Source organism: Eucalyptus grandis, chromosome 3 (genome assembly GCF_016545825.1).
Source record: "Eucalyptus grandis isolate ANBG69807.140 chromosome 3, ASM1654582v1, whole genome shotgun sequence".
Classification (NCBI taxonomy): domain Eukaryota; kingdom Viridiplantae; phylum Streptophyta; class Magnoliopsida; order Myrtales; family Myrtaceae; genus Eucalyptus; species Eucalyptus grandis.
Window position 1 is genome coordinate 67,343,556 of NC_052614.1, and position 22,625 is coordinate 67,366,180.

At 36.6% G+C, this 22,625-nt stretch overlaps 1 long non-coding RNA gene and 1 other non-coding gene across 2 annotated transcripts; one reads left to right on the forward strand and one right to left on the reverse strand.

The window, feature by feature from the left end:
* Positions 1–1,305: 1,305 nt before the first annotated feature.
* LOC120292350 lies at positions 1,306–1,411 on the reverse strand. Its single transcript, XR_005550146.1, has one exon. It is a non-coding gene; the product is annotated as a small nucleolar RNA R71 (small nucleolar RNA).
* Positions 1,412–7,878: 6,467 nt separating this feature from the next.
* Positions 7,879–9,974, forward strand: LOC108958864. Its single transcript, XR_005548975.1, has 2 exons — positions 7,879–8,182; positions 9,601–9,974. It is a non-coding gene; the product is annotated as an uncharacterized LOC108958864 (long non-coding RNA).
* The last annotated feature ends 12,651 nt before the right edge of the window (positions 9,975–22,625 follow it).

Sequence of the window (22,625 nt, forward strand, 5' to 3'; positions counted from 1 at the left end):
GGCTACGATGTAGCCTAACCATGATGATATGAATTTCATGATTTTTATGTTTTACAATTAATTTCATTCATGTAAGTTATATATTATTGTGTTTAATGCTTTTGAGTGACTAGCCACCACTTGAATGATCTTATGTGCATGTTTGAGACTGAGAAGTGATAATATGCAATTGCTCATTATAATATGTAACCATGAATTAAACGTGGATAGAGATATACCACGTTATTTGTATAACTTTCAGTGATAAGGTGATCCAAAAGACTCATTGTAAGCCGGGAATATTCATAGTTTTTAATGCACTCATGTTTATTTTAATTCACATAGAGATATAGTTGATTAATAAGCTGAGTAGGTTTGTTATACCTAGAGATAGGATAGTAAATAGATTAGGAAATTCCGCTATCACATGTTTGATATCGTTCTTGTATTCACAACAATCTAAAATTCATATCTAGTGGTTATGGTCAAATCGGATGCTCTAGCATATTTATCTGATTGATTTACTGCATTTAGTCTACAAATTTCATTTTTAATTTATTCTTAATTATATTTTGATTTGTTAAATAAATTTTAGAATTACTCTATTTTAGTATTTAATTGGTTTATTAATCATCGATCTCCGTGGGACGATACTTTTTCTCATCATTATATTACTTGTTCGATACGTGCACTTGCATTTAGAATTTTACGAACAAGTTTTTGGTGCCGTTGCCGAGGATCATTTGTTTAATACTGATTAATATTGATACCAGATAATTATAAGTTTAATCTAGCTTTTGTTTTGTTTTATTTTTCATGGTGTACATCGGTTTATGACACGTAGCCAACAAAGGAAACTTGTTGAGATTGATCCAGAAATTGAGCGTACATTCAAAAGGCGATTGAGAGAACAAAGAAATCACGCTAAGATGGCAGACGGTGAGAATGAAAATCCACGTAGACTCTTAAGAGATTATGCTATGCCAACAGTGCAAGGCACCACATCAAGTATTAGAAGACCTGCAATTCAAGCAAACAACTTTGAGATCAAGCCGTCACCCATTCAGATGCTTCAACAATCAGTGCAATTCAGTGGGCTACCAAGCGATGATCCAAATGCTCACATCGATGCTTTTCTTGAAATCTGGGACACCATTAAATATAATGGAGTTACAAAGGATGCTATTAGATTGACATTATTTCTATTCTCTCTTAGAGACAAAGCTAAGAGTTGGCTTTCTTCTCTTCCTGCTGGATCAATTACTACATGGAATGATATGGCTCAGAAATTTTTTGATAAGTTCTTTCCACTTGCAAAGTCTGCGAAGATGCGTAATGATATTACTAATTTTATACAGATGGATAATAAATCATTATATAAATCATGGGAAAGATTCAAAGAATTTCTTAGGAGATGCCCACATCACGGACTACCCATATGGATGTAGGTACAAACTTTTTATAATGGCTCTAGTACAAATCTTCGTTCTATGATTGATGCAGCTACAGGGGGAACTTTAAATAATAAACACTAGAAAAAGCCTACAATCTATTAAAGGAGATGGCGTCCAATAATTACCAGTGGCCTACTAAGAAGCTACCAATGCAAAAAGTTAGTGGAGTTCATGAAGTGGATGCTTTTACTGCAATTGCTGCATAATTTGAAACACTCAACAAAAAGCTTGATAATATGAGTGTTTCAGTCATGAAAATTCAGAATTTGTCATGTGATTTTTGTGGTGGAGAACATGTTAGCACAGAGTGTCAGGTAGGTAATACTTTTAAACAATCTCATAAAAATTCTAACTTTATTGGGAATTTTAACAGGTCACAGAATAATCCCTACTCCAACACATACAATCTAGGATGGCGTAATCATCCAAATTTTTCATGAAATAATCAAAATGTGATGAGACCACCGGGATTCAAACAATCAGAAGAGACAAAATCAAATTTGGAAGACATAGTCACCAAACTTGCTAACACAACTCATGACTTCATCAAAAGTACGGATGTGAGATTTCAAAACCAAGAGGCTTCAATCAGAAATCTAGAGATGCAAGTGGGTCAGTTAGCAAGCATGATGTCAGGAAGACAATAGGGTTCTTTGCCGAGCAATACAGAGAAAATCCAATTGAAAACATAAAGGCTATTACCCTGAGAAGTGGTAAATAAGTGGGAGAAGAAGAGATTTTTAGAGACAAGGAAGAGGTGGTCAATAAACAATCAAAGGAGACAAGTAGGAGTAAACTTTTTCCAGATAATCCCAAGCCATATGTGCCGCCAATTCCATTCCATCAGCGACTCCAGCAACACAAAATAGATAAGCAATTTTCTAAATTTCTTGATGTATTTAAAAAATTACACATTGACATTCATTTTGCAGATGCTTTAGCGCAAATGCCTAGTTATGTAAAAAAAACTTAAGGAGATCTTGGCAAACAAAAGAAAACTGGAGGATTATGAAACTGTGAAGTTAAATGAGGAGTGTTCAACCATCCTACAAAAAAAATTGCCTTCGAAATTAAAAGATCCAGGGAGTTTTACTACACCTTGCACTATTGGGGATTCCTACTTTGAAAAAACATTATGTGATTTAGGTGCAAGTATTAATCTAATGACTTATTCTGTTTTCAAGAAATTAGGATTGGGCGAGGTAAAAGCAACCACAGTGTCACTTCAACTAGATGATCGATCAATTAAATATCCGAGAGGTATTGTGGAAGATGTTTTGATAAAAGTTAACAAATTTATCTTTCCTATAGATTTCATAGTTCTTGACATGGAAGAAGATTTTGAGGTACCACTTATCTTAGGTCGACCTTTTCTAGTAACAGGAAGAGCTCTTATTGATGTACAACAAGAAAAGTTGATTCTTAAAGTTCAAGATGATCTTATTTCATTTAATGTTTTTAAAGCAATGAAATATCCATCTGATGATAATTCTTGTTTTAGAGTTGAGACAGTTGACAAGTTGGTGAATAAAGTTTTTTAGGAAAACATTTTTGAAGATCCACTTGAAGCATGTCTGATTCAACCAATGGACAAAGATATTCAGAATGAGAATATAAAGGAGTATGCAAATTTCATGGAGGCAATTCCATCATATTCAAGGCAAAAGGCAATTAAATTTGAGGAGTTGGGACAACACATAACAAAGCCTAAACCATCAACTGAAGAGCCTCTAATTCTTGAACTCAAACCCTTACCTTCACATTTGAAATATGCTTATTTAGATGGAGTTTCTTCTTTACCAGTAATTATATCTTCTTCTTTGACAGATTTGATGGAGGAGAAATTGCTCAGAGTATTAAGAGAGCATAAAGGTGCAATTGGATGGAAAATAGCTGATATCAATGGAATTAGTTCTTCAATTTGCATGCACAAAATTTTGATGGAGGAGCAATATAAACCCACTATTCAACCTCAGAGGTGTTTGAAGCTCTACTTTGAAGGTGGTTACAACAAGCAGCAGACCACCATTGAACTTCATCCTCCGAAATAGCAACATCTGAGATAGTTTGGCTGAAAACTATAAAGCAAGCACTTCTTGGGAGGCAACACAAGCATTTTAATTATGTTTTTATTTATTTTTAAGTTTATGTTTTGCAAGAAAATAAGAAAAAAAAAAAAATCAACTTTTCTCTGTTTTATCCAGGTTAATTTTTTAGGGAGCACCTTTCAAAAGTTTAATCATCACGGTCATCTATGGACTTATCCTACAACCAGAGAAGTTTTCTTCTTCCTATTCTATTTTTCGCATTGAGGACACTGCTTCATTCAAGTTTTGGGGGGGAGGGGGAAACAAGTTTTTTTGGATAATTTTATTTTTTATCATGATTGCTTTCCTGGTTGTGAATTTTTACGATTCTTAGGAAAATTTAAATTTATTTAAACTTGCAATTGATGTGTGAGTTAATCTTAATTCTGATTATGTTGATCCACTTACTGAGCACTAAACGTCCTTAATTTTTGAATTGTGTGTAAATTTAGAGAACATTCATGTGAAGTATGTGATTTTCTTAAATTTCACCCAAATCTTAGAATTTGTTTGATTTTCTCTTGAGGCGAAATCCTAAGCTAAATCTAATTAAGAAAATGATTTAGGCAATTTTTGGATTGATTGAGCCTTTCAAGCTAACCATGTTTATTTATCCCTAGTCACCCCGTTGAGCCTTAATTATTACCCAATTTTTCATTGGCACTCATATATGTTTAGCATAGCCGTTATCAAATTATATCCTTATCACATGCCCTATGAACACGTTGATTTTCTTTTGGGATAAAAAATTATTTGAGCTTGATAGAAATTTGGGAGGAATGATGGAGTGAAAAAAAAAAATTGACTGCAATCGTTGTTTGGGGTATATTGCAAAAAAAAAAAAATTGATTTTATGGTTCCCTATCCAACTTTCAATTGAGTGAGCCTTTTGGATACTCAATGGGTTGGAAATTTTCATGTTATATTAGGAGGGACTTTTGGAGAAACTCCACCATAAAGCAATTCAAAAAAAAAAAAAAGAGAGAAAGAAAAGAAAAGGAATTGTGATATATGGTAGCAGAAAAATTATCTTGAATGGATGAAATTAGATTGTGACATTGGCTCTAATTATATCCTAGAAATCAATGTGTTGATGAGTGATTTGAGCTTAAAATTACCGTTATCTCACCTTTAGCCCAGCCTTACATTACAACCCAAGAAAAGTCCTATTGATTTTTAGTTGGATGATTAGCCTACATTAGTGGAGAGATGAATGAAAAGTAAACTTATGAGATTTGGTCATAATTATTGAGAATTTTTTAGAGGTTACATGTTAATGTGAATTTATCTGGATTGCATATAATTCGAAAAAGATGAGGACTCACACACACACACTTGAATCATATAGTTAGAATTTGTCTTAACTTATAAATCGATTTCAATATTTGGATGAAATTTGTGTTTTTCTTTGATTTATGAATTTCAGCAATTATGAAAATATGTCATAGAGAAGGTTGTTAGGTTGAGTATGTGTTATGTCTTACTTTTGCTCGAGGACTAGCAAAATGTTAAGTTTGGGGGTTTGATAACTCTATAAAAATAGAGTTATTTTACCTATTTTAGGCAACAATTAATGCATTATCTATGAGAAAATATTTGGATTTCCTTCTGATTATTTGAATTTTCCTTGTTTATGCAGAATAATAAGATATGGAGAGGATAGGAAAAGAATGGCAACTATCAGGAATTCAAATAAAAGCAGCAGTGGAAGATGGATATCAAATCAGAAAATTCTTGATTTTGTTCCCTATTGTTATCTGCAAGCGTTGGGAGATAGATATTTTGCATATATCCTATAAATAGGAGAACTAGAGAGAGAAGGTAGGTTTTTTGGTTAGATCGTTTTTTCATTCTTCTTAGAGTTTTTTAAGTATTTTGAAGAGAAGACAAAAGTGGTAACAGAATTCTTATCCTTTCATTCAAGATACTGGGTTTGATTTATATTTTTACTTTTTCTTCTACTATGTTCTAATTTTCTTTTGTTAGGGCTACGATGTAGCCTAACCATAATGATATGAATTTCATGATTTTTATGTTTTACAATTGATTTCATTCATGTGAGTTATATATTATTGTGTTTAATACTTTTGAGTGACTGACCACCACTTGAATGATCTTATGTGTATGTTTGAGACTGAGAAGTGATAATATGCAATTACTCATTATAATATATAACCATGAATTAAACGTGGATAGAGATATACCGCGTTATTTGTGTAGCTTTCGGTGATAAGGTGATCCAAAAGACTTATTGTAAGCCAAGAATATTTATAGTTTCTAATGCACTCATGTTTATTTTAGTTCACATAGAGATATAGTGGATTAATAAGCTAAGTAGGTTTGCTATACCTAGATATAAGATAGTAAATAGATTAAGAAATTCCGCTATCACATGTTTGATATCGTTCTTGTATTCACAACAATCTAAAATTCATATCTAATGGTTATGGTGAAATCAGATGCTCTAACATATTTATCTTATTGATTTACTGCATTTAGTCTACAAATTTCATTTTTAATTTATTCTTAATTATATTGTGATATGTTAGATAAATTTTAGAATTACTCTATTTTAGTATTTAATTAGTTTATTAATCATCGATCTCCGTGGGACGATACTTTTTCTCATCATTATATTACTTATTTGATACGTGCACTTGCGTTTAGAATTTTACGAACAACTATCCATATCCATCTTCATCCCAAAAATATTCTTGTTATCAATGTCCCCCCATCTTTGTTGCCCAATACCAAAGTTCTAGTTATGTGTCTAGAGAACCCACTAGAGAGATAACACTCTTTTATTCAGAATCAATTGTACATGTGGCAAGTAGTCTAGTTATGTGTCTAGAGCAACCACTTATGGAAACAAGAATAAGTAAGTCTTATAATTCGATTATTTTGTGTAACTAACGATAGATTCATTTAGTTGTTGTCGTACCAAAACTGCGCATCGAGATGGTCAATGACCTTCTTGTCCAGTTGGAAGGCCTTGGTGAGAACATCAGCAGAAATGTGTGCCTTCGCTTCGAAGACAGCATTAGCAATGGTAATGATCCTAGGGTTCTGGCTGCTAAAACTGGAAAAGGCTAGCGCGTAAGTGTTTCCGATATTCAACTAGAAGTGAATGAGACCATTAGGGAACACAAACACGTCCCCCTTGTACAGGACTTTTGTGAAGAGAGTGTTGTTTAATTGGTCAGATGTGACGAAGCCAACAAGTAGCGTACCCTCCACCATGAAGTCAAAACTAGTTATGACTAGTTATCGGCACTCGAAGTCACAACTCTATGCTTGGCCGCGAGACCACAAAGTTGGTTCTCGGAACTTGGCATTCAGGACTAGGTCTCTCGGCGGCCAAGCGCGATCCATTGAGGTTGAGGCTGAGACCCCGATGCTCGAGCTTAGGCACCTGGCCCCCAAGCCTAAACCCCTAGTGCTTGTACCTGATGCTTCGACACCCAAACTCGAGTCCATAAAAGCCATGCTCGGGTCCTCAATGGTCAAACTCTAGTCTAAACCCTTAGGCCCAAGTCCACAAAGACCCTGCACGAGTCCTTGGTGCTCGAGTTCAAGTCCTTGGTTATTCAAACATTTCCTATTATAAAAATATTTTTTTAATGAAATAATAAATATTTTTATTTTAAAAAATCGAATTTTTATTGATTTATTTTTTCCTATTCTTTTTCTTCTTCTTTTCTCTTTTCTTTTCTTTTCCTTTCCTATCTCCTTCTTCCTCCGCCATATGCGTGCTTCAGCGATGGTCAGTAGCCAACCGACCGGCCATAATGCGGGCCGACAACCTTGAGGCTTAGTCAATCTTGGTGTGACATCCCGAAATTTAGGCCTATTTCGAGTGTTGAATTTTCGAGGGTTTCCATATTTAATTAGTGGAGGTCATCTCATCGTCCGTCGAATTAGCAACGAGCCCGAAATTTCGGAAAAAAAAAAATTATCGGATGAAAAATCGAAAATTGGAAGAGAAAGAAAAATGATAATATTATTATTATTATTTTCTCTCATTTTTTTCTCTCTCCTCTTTCTACTCTCCTTCACGCATCCTCCCCCTTTGGCCGAGATTCCACTTTCTCCTTTTTATTTTTCTCTTTCTTCTCCTCTCCTTCACATTTTCTACCTCCTCCTTCGCATGCAATTTCCTCTCCCTCTATTTTCTTCTCTCTTTTCTTCTCTCTTTTTCTCTCTCTCTTCTCCCTACGTTTCCCCCTCTTTCCCATGAAATTTCCTCCCCCTTTCTTTTCTCCTCTCTTTCTTCTTTTTCTCCTTCTCTCTCTCTCTTTTCCACCCCCTCACCTACGCCAACCCTTCTACTAAAATTTCCCCCGCAATTTTCCCTCCTCTACTTTATTGTTTCTCCCTTCTCTTTCTCCCTTCCTCCTCTCGACAACTTCCCTCCCTTCTTCTTTTCTTTTTCTTTCCCTTCTCTCTTTCTCTTCTCCCCCTCATGCATTCCCCCTTCTACCGTAGCTCCCCCATCTTCTTTCACCTCCATTCATTTGCTTTTATTTTTTTCTAACTTCATCATCTACTTGTCTCGCCACCATCATCCTCCCGATTGCACACTATCTGTCTAATCCATGCACCCTTGGCCTTGAGCTCAGCTTCGACGAACCATCGCTGGGAGTTCTTCAATACACAAATTGAGTAAGTTGTCTCCTAACTCTAGATTAGGGGTTGAGTACATGAATTAGGGGTTTCTACGTAGATGAAAGATGTAGATGACGTTATATACGGATGGATATTGGTTAGGGATGTTAGGATAGACATAGAAAAGCTTAGATAAGGTTTAGAGAGCAAGACAACCACCGTGGGTGAAGTTTCAGACAATAACATAAGCTGATTTCTGAAACAGTTTCCAGAGTGGGAGTTTTGCTAATTTTATAGACGACTATGTGTTACCGTTTTGAAGAAATTTCCTTCTGAAGAAATGTTGTAAACATCCTAAATAACATATATTTTTCTTAGAATTTTTAGAATTTAAAAAGATGACGATTTTCATGACGTCATCCTTGAAATAGTAATTCGGACAGTTCTGTAAACCGTGACCTATTATGATTCCGAGGGCTGTTACTAACCTTTAGAGGTCGAATTTTCAATCAGTTTCTTCACAAAAGTTGTTCATTATAATTTCTAGTTTAACATACTCGAATTTCAAATCAAACAAACTAGATTTCAACCCAAAATCGAACTGATTTCGATGAGTTAGGCTCTTTGGAACTGGACTCGTTTTTTGTGCTGGGTAGAGAGAATTTATGGGCCGAATCCAGAGGGATCTGGATCTTGGTGTCTTCATAAAAAAAAAAAAAAAAATTATGTGTTTTCTAGCACGTGTCCAAATTTGAGAATTTTTCAAGCTCATATGAGTGGGTTTCTGACTTCGAATTCGGGAGAGCATAATTGGACAATTTTCTGTCAATTTGGGTTAGTAAGATATGCTTGTTTTGAAGTATTCTTACTGTAAAATTGCCCAATTGATGCTGTGAATGCTATGTGTAAGTGATTATTGAAGTGTAACATTGATTATATGCATTCATGACATGAGATTCCGCCACGAGCCTTTAGGGCCAGGCGATGCTCTTTCGGGAATGCCCCAAGTCAACGGATGTCAATTGCAGTGGATGCTAGACCGATGCTCCTAATCAGAATACCGTCTAAATGTAGATGTTGCCGCGCTTGACGGTGCGAGGCGATACTCGGTTATGCCGGAAGACTGTTATATGTACATTAAAATCATTTGTGACACATGAATGGGTGAAAGTGATGGACCTAATTAAAATACGGAACTGTGTGGTGCGATATGGGACGTGTCATAACGGTTTAGTCTGGCAATTGGGGACCCATGTAATTATGTTGACATTTATGTCCTTACATATACACATGTTAAAGTATTTTGACGATATATGATCTTAATATCTTATGTATGATTTGATTGACACTAATATATAGGAAAGTACTAGTATTAAGAAAGTGTGAGAAAGGCAATTAGATTGCATGTTGAGTGTACCCTTCTCTTAATATGGATTTAGGGGATTGACTTACTAAGATGTGATATCACCCCTTAGTGGGCTAACATTTTCAGGTCCCTAGTTGGAGAGTGGACAGGCAAGAGGCAAAGGTCTACAGGCAGTGGAGTACGGATGCCTTGGTAGCTTCTGCCAGATAGTGACGGGTCTGCCGTTAAGTCTGGATAGTGGGTGACCACTCACCTTAGTCTATTGAAGAGTCTAGCAAGGTTGTACATAGAGACCTGACCCCATGGGCAAAGAGCTCAGAGCGTAGTTAGCCTAGGAGCTTTTCATTTTGAAACACTCCATGTTTTGTTAGACTCTTCTGTATTTGAATGCTATAGTAAGAGTAAGTGCGGTTTGTAATACGTGTATGGTTTGTAAAAATATAATCCTATGTTTGCTATCTCATTTATGTGTTGTTGGGAGAATATGATTTCTCTTCCACATGCCTGATAAATAAATGGGTCGGCAATGGGTTGTGGGATATTGCAAAATTTTATATCGACCACGGAGGGATGTGCATGTGCTCGGAGTCGGGTCATGACACTAGGCGAGCTTGAGCTCGCAGCTTCAAGCTCGCCTGATCCCAACGAGTCAAAGGTCGCCTGAGGTCATCGAGCTCTAGGCTACTCAAGCTTGCTTGTGGCCATCACCAAGGCTTGACAACCGGCGAACAGAGAAGGAAAAAGAAGATGAAAAAAAAAACATTTTAAATATTTGAATTTCTTTTTTTGGCTTGAAATAATTTTCTGAATGAGATCAAACACCATAAAATGTTTTCGGTCACGTATCAATAAATAAAGGAAAATTAACCATTTTCTCGAAAAATTATTTCCTAAAAAGTATATATTTTTCCTTAATTATGAAGTTTTACTTTGAACGAACACAGCATTAGTATTTATATGTGGTGAAACTCATCCCTAATGTTCTAATCATTTAACACAGTTCTTGTTTGTCATACGATACTTTTAGTAGGTTTTTCTCATTCCCGAGCACAGTTCGTGGATGACGAAAAATAAGATCCCGTTCTTCTCCCAAGCTGCCACTTCTTAGCAGCCTAATGAAAAGAAGGTTTTAATTCCACTTTATTTATAAGACATGGCTTATGTAATGATTAAGGGTGCATCTATTTTGAGATATAATTTATTGAAGGAGTTACACTACGCATTACCAACTCTTCAGAAGTGGAATCTTTTTTAACCTTCTTGAGTCCAAGTATGAACTTCCCCGTAACTACTATGAGGACTCGGTGATTTGTTTGAATTCTTTTCCTCCAACTTGAAGAGGGCAGACATCGAAGATGGAAGTGGTCTTCAATGACTTTTACATCCTTGTACTGTTTCTCCTTCACTTTTCTTGTGAAAAAAGAGTAAAATATCTAGTATCACCATAGGGTTGAGATGCAGTTCACACTTCCCATTGACAAGAAGGCATAGGGTCCCCTTCCCCAATGACCAGGTGAGAGTCACAGGAGTAGCACTCCCGAGCCGAAGTTTATATAGTTTGAATTCGTATTTTATTGGTGGTTTTAAATTGGACTTATGAATAGCTACTAAGCAAAAATAAGATCTTTCTCTTGTAATTGATATTTTCCATAGAGACGTGCCATATGTTAATTATAGTGAAATCATCTGCTAAATGTAACTCTATTGAAGGGTGAACTAGGATAAAACCTTATATCGATTTCTTTCTCGCTTTTATTCTCAATTTCCTTATGATTGTGCGCTGAATCCTAAAACAAAACAGTATGATCGAGCATAGACCATTGCTTCTGCGACGATCTAATATCTTGAAAAGATTGATTTGGTTATCTAGATTGCAGAAGGAGAACACTATCCATATCCATCTTCATCCCAAAAAAATATTCTTGTTATCAATGTCCCCCCATCTTTGTTGCCCAATACCAAAGTTCTTAACTCTTACTGATGGGAGAACAGTAACAATTCGAACAATATATAATTAACGCATGGGAATAAAATAATCTCCCCTCGTGTAAACCTAATAGGAATCGATATAGTAGAGTAAAATAAATACCAAGCATACAAACACAATACATTTTTTTACGTGGAAAACCTCATTGATGTGAGGAGATAAAAAACCACGGGATCGGAGTCCACCCGAAAATTTTCACTATCAACAAAATTGTTCTTCTCTAGCAAATACTAGAGGTACATAGTAGCAAAGACCTCAAAAACATAATTCTTGGCAATACACATAAACTTCACAAGAGATCAAGGATAAATCTGACCAAAAACGCAGGTTTTGATCAATCCACGAAAAACCTGATGTGGGGAGCTTCAAATGAAAATCAAACCGTTTAGATTCGAGAAAATTGTGCCACGAACATGCTAACAAAATTTTAGCTCAATCGGACCACGAATCGACCTTTGATGCCAGCTTGATGTAAATCAGATATTACCCTAACCCCCGGATTTTCTGCTTTCTCTTTTTCTCTTATTACTGTTTCCTTTTGTGCGGCTACCTCTTTATATAGATAATGAGAAACCATATTTTCTCATATAACTTATCATATGAGCTCAAGCCCTTTTTTGGCTTGCAACTCATTGGGTCTCCTCCACATAGAAGTGAACATAACTAACAAATCTCTCCCTCACAACAATGTTGAGGGATTCACCATCCCTACTATCAATTGGCAATGTCCAAGCTTCTCTCTTGGTGAAGTCTTCGTTATCATATCGGAGCCATTATGATCCGTATGTATTTTCTCAAGTTCCAACAACTTTTCATCTAGAACATCTCTTATCCAATGATATCTAACATCAATATGTTTCGATCTAGAATGAAAACATGAATTCTTACCAAGATGAAGTGCACTTTGATTATCCCAAAATAGCACATACCTCTTTTGCTTGAACCCAAGTTCTTCTAAGAACTTTTTCATCCATAATATCTCTTTACTAGCTTCAGTCGCTGCAATAAATTCAGCTTCGGTTGTAGAAAGTGCAACACACTTCTACAATCTTGACTTCCATGACACAACTCCACCCGCAAAAGAAATCAAATAATTAGAAGTAGATTTACAAGTATCAATATCTCCTGCCAAGTCGGACTCTGTGTATCTAACTAACTCAAGTTTCCCGGTTCCAAAATTGAATTTCAAATTTGAAGTTCCCCAAAGATACCTCATAATCAACTTCACTACATTCCAGTGCTTTCTGCCTAGATTTGACAAATAGCGACTAACAACGCAAACTGCGTGCGCCAAGTCTGGGCATGTACATACCATTGCATACATTAAGCTTCCTATAGTTGAGGCATATGGAATAATTTCCATATCTTTCTTTTATTTATTAGTCGTAGGACTTTGCTTCATATTTAACTTAAAGTGGATAGCAAGAGAAATACTAACCACTTTAGCTTTGTCCATGTAAAATTTCTAAAGGATCTTCTTGATATATTTCTCTTACGAGAAAAATAACTTCTTAGCATCTATGTCTCAGGTAATTCTAATAACAAGAATCTGCTTCGTCGAGCCCAAGTCTTTCATGGCAAAAGACTTGCTCAACTGTTTATTCAATAACTCAATTCTTAAAGCATTCCTGCCAACAATCAACATATCATCAGCATAAAGCAAGAGAATAATAAAGTCATCATTAGAAAATTTTTGGACAAACACACAGTTATCCAAGGAAGTCTTCTTATAGCCATGTTATGTCATAACTAATGCAAACTTTTTGTACCACTGCCTCGGTGCTTGTTTTAGGCCATAGAGACTTTTCTTCAATTTGATCACATAATCATCTTTCCCTTTCACTTTGAAACCCTCAGGTTGTTCTATGTATATCTCTTCCTCCAAGTCACGATGTAGGAAGGTTGTTTTAACATCCATTTGCTCAATTTCCAAATCTAGGTTAGCTACCAAGCCTAGTACCACACGGATAGAAGACATTTTCACTACCGGAGAAAACATGTCATCAAAATTAATACCCTTTCTCTGACCGAATCCCTTAACAACCAATCTAACTTTGTACTGTGGTTATGAAGTATGTTTATCTTGCTTCAACCTATATACCCACTTGTTCTTCAAAGCTCTTTTACCTTTAGGTAACTTCACCAACTCAAAAGTATGATTATCATAAAGTGACTGCATCTCATCTTGCATAGCATCGAACCAATTGCTTTTGTACTCATCTTCTATTGCTTCTACATAGCACTCTGGTTCACCTGCATCAATTAATAATACATACTCATCTTCAGAATACCTGGTGGAAGGTCGTCGGTCTCTAACGGATCTCCGGACTGGAACATCCAATGGAACATCTAATTGAGCCTCTAGTTCGGGAATAATATTATCTGTTTCAACATATTTAGGAACATGTGCGTTATTTGGAACATTGACTTCCTGCTGCTCTTCATCAACCTGTGTAGGAATATTTGTAAGAGGAACTGGATCTATATCAACCAAATTATCACTGACCTGTGGTGCTGAAATCATCTCCGCTTTCTCAATATCCTCTATTGTTTGATCTTCCATAAACACAACGTCTCTGCTTCTTACAATTTTCTTTTCAACTGGATCATAAAATTTGTAGCCAAGCATATCCTGTCCATAACCAATAAATATGCACTGTTGTGTTTTCACATCAAGTTTAGATCTCTCATCTTTGGGAATATGCACAAATGTTTTGCACCCAAAGACACGAAAATAATCATAAAAAAACATCTTTACATGTCCAAACTCTATTAGGAACATCAAACTCTAAAGGAACGCATGGAGTAAGATTTAATACATGCACAACTGTACTTAAAGCCTCACCCCAAAAGGATCTATGTAGCTTTGACTATAAAAGTAAGCATCTTACTCTTTCAACCAGTGTTCTGTTCATTCTCTCAGCTAAGCCATTTAACTGGGGCGTCTTGAGAGGTGTCTTTTGATGTCAAATACCTTGTTGTCTGCAATATTCATCAAAAGGTCCAATATACTCTCCCTTGTTATCAATTCTGATGCATTTCAATTTCTTTCCAGTTTGTCTCTCAACTGAAGCCTGAAATTACTTAAAAGCATATAACACTTGATCTTTAGTTTTCAAGGTATGAATCCAAATTTTCCTTGAAAAATCATCTATGAAGGTAACAAAGTAAAGAGAGCCACCAAGTGATTTTGTTTTCATAGGACCACAAATATCAGAATGCACTAAATCCAGTATACCTGACTTTCTTGAAGGAGGAGAGCTTTTAAATGCAACTCTGTTCTGTTTTCCTGCTAAACAGTGAGCACACTTATTTAGTGCTAAATTTTTTAATCCTGAAAGGAGCTTCTTCTTGGCCAATAGTGACAAACCCTTCTCACTAATGTGACTGAGCCTCTTATACCATAATTTAGCTGCATCTTCGCTGTCTACTGCATTAATTTTGTATGTGGACAACTTTGCCTACATAATGTACAACAAAGAATATTTTTCACCTCCAGCCACAACAAGAGAACCTTTGGTGAGCTTCTATTGACCATTACTGAAGGTGCTGCAATATCCCTCATCATCCAACTTGCCTGTAGAAATCAAATTCAAGCGGATATCAGGTAAATTTTTAACATTATTTAATACTAACCTTGTTCCATTGCTGGTTTCTGGGCACACATCACCGATGCCTACAGCTTGAGCTAGTCAATTGTTTCCTATCTTCACATATCCGAATTCACCTAACCTGTATGATGTAAAGAAATCCCTACGAGACGTAGCATGAACAGATGCACCACTATCAATTACCCAACTGGTCTCATGAGATACAAAATTCACCATATCACCATAAAAAATAATGAGAAAGTCTTCTTTAAGTGCAGCAACACGATTGTCATCACTGTCATTATCATTTTTCTTCTCTTTACCTTTCTCCTTTTGTTTCTCCCTTTTTAAGTGGCGGCAAAACCTCTGAATATGTCCCTTCTGATGACAATAATGGCACTCAACATTAGCAAATTCATTATACTTACCTTTGTTTTTATCTTCACTTTAATCTCTATTTCTCGGACCTCGAGACTCACTTCTCCCCTTTTTCTTGACAACCAAGGCATCATAATGTGAAGAGGACGATCCTTATATCTTCATTCTCATCTCTTCATTCAAAATACTACTCTTAGCCAAATCTATGGTAATCGTACCATCTAGGGCAAAATTAGAGAAAGATGTTTAGAACGTCTCCCATGAGTCCGGTAAAGTACCAAGCAAAGTGCTTGTATCTAATTATCAAACTTGATTCCCATCGTAGCTAACTGATTTATAATTCCTTGAAAAGAATTTAAATGATTAGTCAAACGAGTACCATCATGATATCTTAGAGCCATCATCTGTTTTATTAAAAAAAATTTATTATTTCCAGTCTTTTAAGCATATAACTGTTCGAGTTTATCCCATAAACTACGTGCATGTGTTTCCTCAATAATATGGTTCAAAACATTATCATCTACCCATTGCCTGATATAACCACACACTTGACGATGAAATATATATCATTTAGCGTCAATTTTATTCTCCGATTTCTCCTCGGCAAATACGGGTAAATAAAAATCATTCACATATAAAATATCTTCCATCTTCCCCTTCCAAATATGATAATTCGAACCATTCACTGTAACAATTCTACTCATATTCGTTTCCATTGTTTAACACAAGGTAGAAAAATCAAGCAATAACCAGATGCTCTGATACCACTCTGAAGGGAGAACAGTAACAATTCGAACAATATCGAATTAACGTAGCGGAATAAAATAATCTCCCCTCTTGTGTAAACCTAATAGAAATCGATATAGTGGAGTAAAATAAATACCAAGCACACGAACACAAGACATTTTTTTTCATGGAAAACCTCCTCGATGTGAGGAGATAAAAAAACCATGGGACCGAAGTCCACCTGAAAATCTTCACTATCAACAAAATTGTTCTTCTCTAGCAAATACTAGAGGTACATAGCAACAAAGATCTCAAGAACATAATTCTTGGCAATACACATAAACTTCACAAGAGATCAAGGATAAATCTGACCAAAAACGCAGGTTTTGATCAATCCACAAAAAACCTGATGTAGGGAGCTTCAAACGAAAATCAAACCGTTCATATTCAAGAAAATTGCGAGACGAACATGCTAACAAAATTTTAGCTCAATCGGACCACGAATCGACTTCCGATGCCAATTTGATGTAAATCAGATATTGCCCCAACTCCAGATTTTCTGCTTTCTCCTTTTCTCTTGTTACTGTTTCCTTTTTTGCGGCTATAGATAGTGAAAAACCATATTTCCTCATTTAACTTATCATATGAGCTCAAGCCCTTTTTAGGCTTGCAACTCATTGGATCTCCTCCACGTAGAAGTAAACCCAGCTAATACTTACTTGGTTGCATTGCACTCATTCATTGCACAAAAAAGGATAAAAATAAGCATTCCTACATGAATGATAAGCTCTTCGACCATTTAATGTCATCGGTGCCTTTTTCTTGTTTTCCCGAACATAGTTCGCGGATGGTAGGTAATAAGAAACTGTTCTTCCCCCAAGCTGCCACTTCTGTGCAGTTTAATGAAAGGAATGTCATAGTTCGAATTTCTTTACGAGCATTTAATGATATTCCAATGGCTTCCAGATCTTATAAGTCATGTCTTACTTGGACGATTGAGGGTGCCATTATTTCCTTTACGGGCTGGCCGCTATGATATAAAACCGGTACCATATTCCGAAACTAAGATCGACCAGTAACTGACTTCAATGGTTTTTGAAGTTTGTCAAAGTAAGTGCACAGAATTCTGAACCAAAGTAATGTAAGTAAAGCATCCCAGGAGTTCTAGTGGACTTTCACCAATACGCCCACTTATACATCTATTCTGTCCGCTCTTATCTTCACTTTGCTTGTCAAAAAAAGGGGAAACAAGTAAAGTATCCGTGTCCTCATATATCCCCACTAACCGTTGTATTCTAATTGAAGCTGTAATGTTGACAGCATCAAGATAGTGCGATGCTGAGCTTATCTCATTCAAGGTTTAGATCGTGTCCTAAAAACACGCATGCACCTGAACGCAGGTTCGAGTGCGGGTTCATTCCGCACCCCATTGTTTGAGAAATACCATGTGATGGATCATCCTCGAGGAAAACAAATTCACCTGACATTGAGAGCAGGTTTAGTTTGTCCTTCAACCAGGCATTTCAATTTTCTACTGTCAATGAAAGCCCACTGTAGAAAACACATTCCGTTTCTTTCGTATTCCGAACAGAGTACATGAATCGTAAGAGTTCCCACTGAATTGCTTCAGAAACAGTTTTCACATATACGCAGAATTCGAACCATGAAACAAGTCATCCATAGGGCAGCACGAAGCATTCATTTTGATGACAATGCTGAGTGTGGACAGTTGAAAACAGCATTTCGATTATCATTTTGAGGCTGATCCAGTTGCCCCCCGCCACCCGAATTATTTTCACTGAAGGACAGAGATGCCGGTTATTACTAATTCGGAGTATTGAAGAAAATCTCCGGTCCATTGGGTAAACTTTTTTTGGCTTGATGAAGAGACATGGTCAATTTGCTTGCCGGGGTCTTGCATCTTCAGATTTAGGTCATCAGGCATGGAGAACTGAGCGACTTCTCTTGTAAAATTACAGTGTGCCGATCTGCAAGTTTCCCTTCTCTTAGCTTCCATGCAACTGGAGCGAGAAGGAAAAACACTCGTTGAGGGAAAAGTTATGAATTACAACATGGAATCATCATGAGAACCGAACCCAAGTCCCTACACCAAACTCAGATAATTATGCCACTGTGTTCTGTTTTATCTGCTAATTCGTCTTGATATGTGATCTAGACATTTTCTGCTACATAATTAGCAGGAATTACCCAACGATTTCGATCAGACTCATGTCCATCTCTATGATATGTATAACTTTGTTTTCGGGCCAATTGCCATGTAGTCTTAGATCATTCCAAGCTAAGGTTGAGAAACAACTTAGCTTTCCAGTTCTTTTAGAAATTGTCAAAACAAGGGCGCAGGAAGTAACGCACTCGTGTCCCCACATTTTCCCGTTCAGTTCATCAATGGTCTACTTGAGATTGTGATATTGATTACTTCACGAAAGAGATCAATGCCATCCATATGTTATTCAATGTTTTGACTTTGTCCATACATACACATTTATGAACAAATACTTCCTCTTATAAACGTATTTTTTTAAATTAAATTTTTAAATATTTTTATATTGAAAATCGAATTTTTTATTGTTTTATTTTTTTCCTATTCTTTTTTTTTTCTTTTTTCTTTTTCTTTTCTTCGTTTCTATTTTCTTTTCTTTTCCTTTCCTATCTCCTTCTTCCTTTGCCAGCCGCGTGCCTCAGCAATGGTCAGTAGCCAACCGATAGGCCATAATGCGGGCCAACGACCTCGAGGCTTAGTCAATCTAGGCAAGCTTGAGCTCGCAGCTTGCCCAATCCCGATGAGGCCAAGGTCGCCTGAGGTCATCGAGCTCTAGGCTACTCAAGCTTGCCTATGGCAGTCACTGAGACTCAATGACCACAGACAAAGAAGGAAAAAGAAGATGAAAGAAAATAAAATAAAAAATAAAAATATTTAAAAATTCGAATTTCTTTTTTGGCTTGAAATAATTTTTCGAATGAGATCATGACAGCCTTATTTAAAACTAGCCCTAACAAAAATCACCCATCTAAAAGTATAATCTAAATATTATAATAGTATAAATGCAATTCTAATTTACTAACCCTAAGACTATAGTCCTATTTTACTAAACCTAAATGCTCTAATGCAATATTTAGATTTTTATGCATTTTCTGATTTTTTTTATTTAATCTTTCTAAACAAGTAATTATTTAAAAGAATGAAGATAAGAATTAAAATAACCGAAAAAATAATCCGTTGTCTCACGGATTAAATTAACAATTATTTTAACTCTATAATATTTTAACAATTAAAATACTATCAAAATTCCTAAAAAATTAAAGTAATTAAAAAAATGACCCGACGTCTTACGGGTCAAATTAATAATTACCTTAATTTGGGATAAAACTCCTAATGTCTACAAAGTCTATAAATATTGACATACAATACTACAACTTAAAAAAAAGCTAACATAACATGAAATAAGTAAAAAAATAAAAATATAAAAATATACTACCTAATTTCCTTTTCTTTTTCTTTTGTTTTTTCCCTTCTTCTTTTTCTTCCCAAGCACGGCTTGTGCTCGTGCGGCTGGTCACCGGCTCCAGTGAGGGGCGGCGGCTGTAACGGTGGCGTCACCGACGATCGGAGATTGCAGAGGCGCGGAGCTCTGGCGAGATCCGACAATTCGGAGCGGGCGGTCGCGGATGAAGGTGCTGCACAGCAGGGGAGTCGCTCGAACTTCGGATCTGGTGGCAGGGCAACAGGGGGCTCGTGACCCTCGGTGCTATCGGCAGAGACGGCGGGAGGAGCAGCGGCAGCGTCAGAGGCAGGGGCGTCAGCCGCTGGTCGGAGCAGAGGCAGAACCGGCCGTCACACGGGGGCGGAGTTGCAGTAGGAGACGCTGGGGCAGAGATGCAGGCTCGGGCTGAGGCGAACCATCAGCGAAACAAGGAAATCCGTCGTCGCAGGGGCTGTAGGCGAGCAAGGCGCGGCGTCGGGTCGTCGCGGCGATGGTGCTCGCGGTGGCACAGCGGCGAGTGGAGTGGCGGGGAGCGTGAGCGTTGGCGGCTGTGCTGCTGCGCGTCAGTGGCGAGTCCGGCGAGGCAACGGTGGCGGAGGCGTGGTGGTGCTCGGAGGCCGACTGAGGGTGGTTCAGAGAGGATCTGCTGGCGGAGCGGCGGCGAAGCAACGCGGACGGCGTGGGCACGGCCGGCGCGGACAGGGGGCAGCGTCGGGAGGAAGAAGACGACGCTGTTGCCCCTGTTTTCTTTTCCCTTTTTTTCTGTTTTCTTTTACTTCTTTTTTTTTTCTCTCTCTCTCACGTTGCTTTTCTGCTTTTTCTTCTCTGCCACCCCCTGTTGCTGTTGTACTTCGGCAGAAAAACCCAAAAAAGCTTCTGCTGACTTTTCCTTTTCTAAAAGAAACGAAACCTCTCTTCCCTTTCCTCTCTTTTCACTTTTTCTTTTCGACGAAGAGGACCCCGACCGAAGCTCATCTTCCCTCTCTTTTGCTTTCTTCTTTTTTTTCGGCCGAACGACAGAATTTTTTGCTCTGAATTTTTTTCGAATTCCTCCCCCCTAAACCGAAGCCTCGGCTTCTCCATTTATAGAGGAAAAAATTCCAGTTCATTTTTGCAGGTGAAGATTTCCCAATATATTTGCACATATTTACTCAACCACTCAACAAGAAAATGGCTCCAAAATCAAACAACTAATTTTTTTTTAAAAAAATTGAAATGAGAATATATTTTCAACAACAAAGATTTTCAAAAACCGAATTTTATTTAATTTATTATTTTCTAAAATATTATGTGTCAACAATAGGTTTTTCTCAATTTTTTTTTCTCAACTTACCAAAAAAAAACAATAGGTTTTTCTCATTCCTCTCGATTGGTGGATGACAAAAAATATGATCTTGTTCTTCTCCCAAGCTGCCACTTCTCAGCAGCCTAATGAAAAGAAGGTTTTAATTCTACTTTCTTTATAAGACATGACTTATGTAATGATTAAGGGTGCATCTATTTTGAGATACAGATTATTAAAGGAGTTACACTACGCATTACCAACTCTTCAGAAGTGCAATCCTTCTAGAGTCCAAGTATGAACTTCCCTGTAACTACTACGAGGACTCAGTGATTTGTTTGAATTCCTCTCCTCCAACTTGAATGAGGCATGACGTCGTTAGAAAGTGAAGGGGGTGATTAGTTCATTACTTTAACTGAAAAGGACAAGTTCAATGCTTGTATAGTATCATGGCTATAGATTAATTCCAAAAAAAAAAAGCACCAACTTTAGGTCAATGGACAAATCTGGCCCAAACTTTTTTTGTAATGTAAAAACGCACTAACTTTAGGTCGAGTGACAATTATGACCTAAATTTTTTTTTTAAACAAAATCACCAACTTTCACTTAAATCCTAAATCTAACCCCCCTTAACTTAGATTCATTGATTGTCCTTACCAATAAATCCATGTGCACTTGCTGGCTAACACAATCCATTGTCTTCTTGTTTGAGCCACAGTTTGAAAAATAACGGTGAAATTGTGTCATCTCCTATACTTCACTAGCAAGTAAAAAAATCTCCAGATTGAATTTCTCTAGCTAGACTTTATCGTTTTGTCGTAATATGAAGCTATAGATCACCGCTCATCAAGAGAAACCATGGATGAGATCCACCAACCTCACGGCTAGAACCTTTTTCTCCTGAAATAAGGTTAACTTCAAATATAAAGTTAATGGTAGGGGTTAGATTCTGAATAGGAGTGAAAGTTTGTGATTTTTTATGAGACTAAAAAAAAAAAAAAAGTTCAGGCCAGATTTATCCCTCGACCTAAAGTTTGTGCTTTTTCATGAGACAAATTAAAAGTTTTGGTTAAATTTGTTCATCGACATAAAGTGGATGTTTTTTTATGGAATTAGCCCCATGGCTATAATACTAAAAGTAGTACTTGACGAGGGAGAGGAAGACCAAGGTGTGAATTGGGTCGAAGGGGAAAGGAATGGGGCTTGCCCATGTGGAGGGGAAAGAAGAGAAAAAATGGGAGAGGCCTAGCCAGCAGAAAAGGGAAAGGGAGATTGAGTCGACCTAGTTTCGACCTGACCTGCCCCCACTTTTTTAATAATAATTTAATTTAATTTTTTTAAAATTATAAAATATTTTATTTTAACAAATTTTAATAAATTATGCTACTTTTAGTGCAAATGCTTGTAAGAACATATGTTATAATAAAATTATTTTTGCATAGGAGTTAAAGTTTAACCTCTAATTTCCTATACAATTTATCACTAAATGTTCTATTACTAGAGAGCATTTTATGGACTTTTTTTAGTATTGTTCTATTCATCAACCGTACATCGTATTTTTGTCTACTAGTAGTATTGCTTTGCCTTTGTTTTTCAAAGTTTTAAAAAAACTCATGTTTCCCACTATATCATATGGTATATTATTTCATTAGTTGATATAAACAATGA